Consider the following 6457-nt stretch of genomic DNA (forward strand, 5'->3'; position numbering starts at 1 on the left):
CATGCTTCACACCGGGGGTCCCCAACCCGCGGGCTGCAGACAGATACCGGTATACAGTAGGTGCCCAGATTTATTTATGATCTGATTCTGGATTCTCTCCACTGCATCCGACTCAACTGGTCTGTGGCCTGAAAAAGGTTGGAGAGCCCTGCTTTCCACCACTGCATGCCTGCAGATATTACCTCTGCAATAAGTCAGTGACCACTGCAAACACACCTTTTTCTGTCTGATGTCTCCTGTCTAACCTTAAGGCAGCAGCTGGAACAGTGCAGAGTTTTTCTGACTTGAAATCCTGCGATAGACGGGAACTCGTGACGAGTCGGGGAGCCGTTAAAGGCAGCAAGGCTTTATGATGTCAAGGATTCGGCTCACTGGGATCAGATGAGCTCCAAATCTGATTTTTGCACATTTCAAATCAAAGTTTAATACAAAAGGAACAAGAAAAAGGAACGACTATTTTACAGCAACTGCCTTTTCAGGAATGAAATGCAGCTTTGGATTTACTGCTGTCCTCACACACACACGCATGAATACACAGCCGTGCACACGCACGTGCACACCTAAAGATTGAGCTGACACTGCTGAATTATTAAGATGTTTCAATAAAAGGAATGGAGCACATTAGAAGGAGAGACGGCGGAGAAAATGGAGAGAAGGAGCAGAGATTGCCTGCAGGTGAGCGGTAGCATGTGAATGCTAAAGTTTGGAGCACAAAAACAAGTGGAATCAAGTGGAACACATTTTCACTCCAAGCTAGACTGCTGTGTCATAAAATATGAATGTGCTAATATTGAATTAGTGTGTAACAAAACAATAACTGTGGAAATGTGCCGGCTGCTTAGCTCGACATGTCGTGACGGAAGGCTGAGAGGAAGATGAGACGCCAGGCCGATGTTTGCCGCGTTCGCTGTGAGGACCGCGTCCTAAAAATACAATAAAGACACGGGACGAGGCGTGTCACGCAAACTATCTTTGGATAAAACAGGAAAAGAATGTCAGGGTTTCAGAATGCAAGCCAAGCAGCCAACCACAGCTGTCGTAGAACAAGAGGCGCGGCCGCTCATCCTCATCCTCCTCCTCCTCATCCTCCACTCGTTTTTACAGTTTGTTCAAACATATTTTGTTCAAAGATTAATTCCTGCAGAGAACCCGCTGGGTCACCTTTTGCTGCAACCCCCTATTTTTTAATTAAAAATAGTCTTTTCTTTATGCTTTAGTCATTGTTGCAAATTGTAATAAATGAAATGAATTAAACGAAATGAAATAAACAAAATAAACTCCCAAATAAGCTTCAAAAGTCCATAAAAACTGCCCTTGAGTTTTCCAGGAGATTCTGAGGCGGCGACGGGCAGTCAGGGGAGGCACCTGCAAAATAACACCTTAAACAACATGAATAAAATAAGATTAAATGAATAAACTTTTTAAAATTAAAACTAAAAAAAACAATTTCCTGTAGAAATACATCAGGTTGCAGTGTTTTGTGTTGTATTGCTTCAAATGGTCTCAAAAAGCTAAAATGTCAGATACCAGCAGTTAATAGCTGAATTTTAGTGTAGCTGATCTATGTTTTTATTATTTACTTTGAGGTTTAATCTTTATTATCTTCTTCTTTCTCTTTCGGCTTTTCCCATCAGGGGTCGCCACAGCGAATCATCCTTTTCCACCTCACTCTATCATGAACATCTTCTACCCTAACGTTAGCCAACTTCATGTCCTCTGTTAAGACATCCATGTATCTCCTCTTTGGCCGTCCTCTTGCCCTCCTGCCAGGCAGCTCCATCTCCAACATCCTTCTACCAATATATCCACTATCCCTCCTCTGAACATGTCCAAACCATCTCAGTCTGGCTTCTCTGACTTTGTCGCTAACACAGGCAACGTGAGCCGTCCCTCTGATGTACTCGTTCCTTATCCTGTCTAACCTGGTCACTCCTAAGGAGAACCTCAACATCTTCATCTCCGCTACCTCCATCTCAGCCTCTTGTCTCTGTCTCACTGCTACCGTCTCTAACCCATAGAGCAGAGCTGGTCTCACCACTGTCTTGTACACCTTTCCTTTGAGTCTTGCTGGCACTCTTCTGTCACACAACACTCCTGACACTTTCCTCCAACCGCTCCAACCTGCCTGCACTCGCCTCTTCACCTCTTTTCCACAATCCCCATCACACTGAACTGTTGACCCCAAGTACTTAAACTCCTGCACCTTCTTCACCTCAGTCCCCTGTAACCTAACGCTTCTACCTTGATCCCTCTCGTTCAGACACATGTATTCTGTCTTACTACGACTGACCTTCATACCTCTTCTTTCCAGAGCAAACCTCCACCTCTCTAGCTGTTCCTCCACCTGCTCTCTACTCTCACTGCAAATTACAATGTCATCCGCAAACATCATTGTCCAGGGAGATTCCTGTCTTACCTCGTCTGTCAGCCTGTCCATCAGCATAGCAAACAAAAAAGGACTCAAAGCTGATCCTTGGTGTAGTCCCACCTCCACCTTGAACTCCTCTGTCTGACCTACAGCACATCTCACCACCGTCATACTTCTCTCATACATGTCCTGAACTACTCTGACATACTTCTCTGCCACTCCAGACGACCTCATACAGTACCACAGCTCCTCCCTCGGCACCCTGTCATACGCCTTCTCTAAATCTACGAACACACAATGCAGCTCCTTCTGACCTTCTCTGTACTTTTCCATCAACATTCTCAAAGCAAAAATGGCATCAGTGGTGCTCTTACGGGGCATGAAACCATACTGCTGCTCACAAATCTATACAAATTTACACGTTTAATTCATTCCCAGTCAAGGAGGCATATTTATCTGGAAGATGGTTTGTTTGCAACGGGACAAGAAAAACGATGAAGACTATTGTTCTTTTTAGTGGTCACTTTTGTGTGTGGGGTCATGGGTCACATGGTTTAACGGAGGGGAGTGGGGAGGGTGAAGGGTGGCTTGGGGTTTTTGTTCTAAATGTTAAAGCGCTTCCAAGTGCTTCTTTATAAATAAAGTTTGATTTGATAACTCAGATGAATAGTTCAGAATAAAACCTGATTTAATGGCAGACGGGAAACATCCAGCAGAAAAATGTAATTTATATTTGAAAAAGTCTTTGATAAAACAAAAAAGCAGGGAAGACTGTTCAGGAGGAAGACGGCGAGTGACGATGAAGATGTGCGCGCTCTTTTCCACGAAGCCCCGCCCTCAAATGTGTTTCTCTGCATCAGCGCTGCAACGATTCAGTTTAACAACGATTCAGATCCTAATTTGTGGCCACTGATCCGATTCACAGTCGATATTTGTTCATTCCGAACGATCCGACTGACAGAGCTAAACTGGATCCTTTATTCCAAACTCCAAGCAATGAAACTGAACAGAGACGTTTTCCAGATTCTTGGAAATGAAACATGTGTCCAAACAAACAAGTCAACTAGAATGAATGTCTAATCCACTGGCAGAAAGAAAACGTGACTGACTGTTTCCTTATAAAGATTGAAAAATCTCCATGGAGATGAAAGTTTCCCTGTTAGAGCATCTTTTTTTATGAAGGTCACTTTCCTGCTTTTCTTAGCATGTTTGTCCTACAAAGTTGTTTTTATTTAATGTTCAAAAGTCTGTTGGATGGCAGATAAAAATTCCACTTTCTTAGAAACCTTGGGAGACGTTGGCGATGCCTTTAAGACGCTCTTGTTTTGTTTCTATTTGAACAAGTTTAGTGCTGAACGTGATGTTGAAACACAGAGTTTTTTAAAGAGGCTTTATTATAAAAACTGAAGCCCTGAGGTTTGAGTGATGGTGAGATTATGTGGCGTTTTCAGGACCCTGGCTTCATATTTCTATTTATGTTTCTGTCAACCTTTTTTAATGTCATCACTATGATTGACATGTCATTTACGGGGAAATCTTCCATGAATAATCTAGTATAAATGTTCTAACTGCGGCATTTAACCCGGGAAGTAATTCTTTGTTGTAAGTGATGCATTTTCTGTTTTTTGTTGTTGTAAATCTTAATTTTGGGGGTTTAAATGATGAGCTTTGATTTTCTCACTTATGTTTTTCTGTCAGAGTTTAAGAAACGTTTGTTATTCCGAGGTTGGAGTTCCTCTTTTTACTCTGGAAAAGTAGATTTTGGGTCTGAAATCGTTGGATCCTGTGAAAGATTTTGTGTGTCTTCTTGTTAAGCTGTTTGTCATTTTCTGGAGCTTTTTGTTGTTGTTTCTACGGTAAAATTGAGTCAAACCGTCAACGTAAATCTGTTCAGTTGGGTTTTTAATTCCGTGACCGAAGTGGCAAAGAGAACTAAACGTCTTTTGATTTCCTTCAGTGATTTGGATCAGACTTATGAGTCTTTGCGCTGGAATTTTATTTTTTTATTTTTCCTTTACCGCATTTTACTCTCATCTGGGGCTGACATAAATTCACGTTTGGAGTATAAAACGTCAAGTTTGCAAACATAAATCCAGTTTTTGCACAAAGTTCTAGTCAAGGTCCTGAAGTAAGTTATTTACTATTTGAAAGAATCATTCACAACTATTTATTTGCATTGGAAAATTGTCTGCATGTTAACTTAATCCCATAATTGCTGTTCAGTCGCTGCTTAAGGTTATAATTTGCTTTTCCTTTTGCTGTAAACCTTTCCATGTACAATAAAAGACATGACACTTCTGCTGTTCATGTGTAATTAGGCTGGACGAGCACAAAATGCTTTAATGCAGAGAGAAAATTCAATTAGGCAGTTTGGAAAAGTGACGGCAGTTTTTGTCAGCAATGAAAAGGAAAAAAGCCGTCCACTTCCAGGGAATCCTTTTGGCTGCAAAGAGAGTTTCTTTGTTCCCAGAGAAGATCTGAGAAAAGACGTTAACAATTCTCCTCCTGCTTTTCCGTCAGCGCCAGACGGAAACGCGGCTGATCAAAGCGGCGGGAAAAGTTTCAACAAGACAACTCAGCGGGGAGTTCTACATCCGAGACGTTGACTAAAACATTGATTTGACTGATAATTTGGCTTTATTCAAAAACAACAATTTAAAGAGTTGCATTTATCCTAGAGGTCAGAGGTTAAATCTTAAATCTGCAGGTTGCCTACGTTACATAGAAACATGAGAAACTTCTTGTCATTTGGGATGTTATTTGCAAATTTGCTCGATAATTTCCATCGACCTATTTGTTTGTCTGATGGGATATTTGGTGAGCTGTAGTTGTACTTTGGCATCTTCCTTCTTTGAGCCGCCTGACCAGTGAATTTCTCTCTGTGACATAAATACAGTTCAATTCAATTGTCTCAGTAAAGTAATGCACCGCATAACTCCTGTGTCCAAATCTGAATGTATCTTCTTTGTCGTTCCTACAGAAAAACAACAAAAGTGTTTGAACTAACTTAATGTAAAAATATTTGTTGCTTCTTGGAGAAAGTTAAAGCACCGAAAGCATCACACCTCTGCTTTTACCAGAATAGTCCATAAAGATGAAAATGCAGAATTTCTACTTGGATAAAAGTGAGACCAGAGACCAGAGCTCCTCAGAAAGACAACAACCTAAAAGAGTGAGTTTAAAGACGGGCAGCTCTGGGAACAACACAACTAACCTTATTAGAAAAACAAAAGCTTTCAGGTCAACAAAAGCTAATTGGAAATGTGGCTCCATAATTTGAATCAAGATGAGAAAAAGCTTTGGTTTCTCGTTTCGATCTGTGGATTTGATGCTTCGAGCTACAACAGTTCAGGAGGTTTGTGTGTCATAATGCACAAGTTATTGGGAGTGTAATGCATGAAAGATCCCTGATGATTCATGATTATGACCCGAGGAGGAGAAGAGGCCAGCGCACCCCACCCTGCACAAACAACACCCAAGTGGAGGGGGGACCTTTGAGGAGAAGCCTCAGCGGACCGTAGAAACCTGGATTCTTCTCTGGACTCCTCACCTACGTCTGCAGGAGGCCTGACAAACTCCATCAGCGTCTGGTGAAGGAGAAGCCCCGTCCATGTGGGGCAGGAAGGCTCTTCAGCATCTGTGGAGCAGCCCTGCCGCCCCAACGGGTCACAAAGAGGATCATCAAGGACCGACCCCGCCCACCCCGATCACACTCCTGCAGACAGCTTTTGTTTCGAGATGTCAGAACAAAAAACGAAACGAGACAAGCAACAGGAATGCATATCTATGCACAGATGTGTCAAACTTCATGAAGCTGAATGGAAAATACAAACATTCAATTATTACTCATCAATAGACATTTTAGCTCTTATGCATGCAGAATATGGGACTGTTCAATGTTCTATGGTTTGTCAAAAGGAGTTTAATGAATTGCATGAAAGGGAGGAAGTGAATTTATATCATCCCTCCTCTTTGCTTTCCTTAACATCTGAACCAGCAACAACTTTCTTTGCTGTGAAATCGACATCTCTGCACATCGACTCATCATTTTTCTGCCCCTGGACACCGTCTCTGTAGTCCTACCTGTCT

This window comes from Oryzias latipes, chromosome 17, assembly GCF_002234675.1.
Source record: "Oryzias latipes chromosome 17, ASM223467v1".
NCBI classification, from domain to species: Eukaryota; Metazoa; Chordata; class Actinopteri; order Beloniformes; family Adrianichthyidae; genus Oryzias; species Oryzias latipes.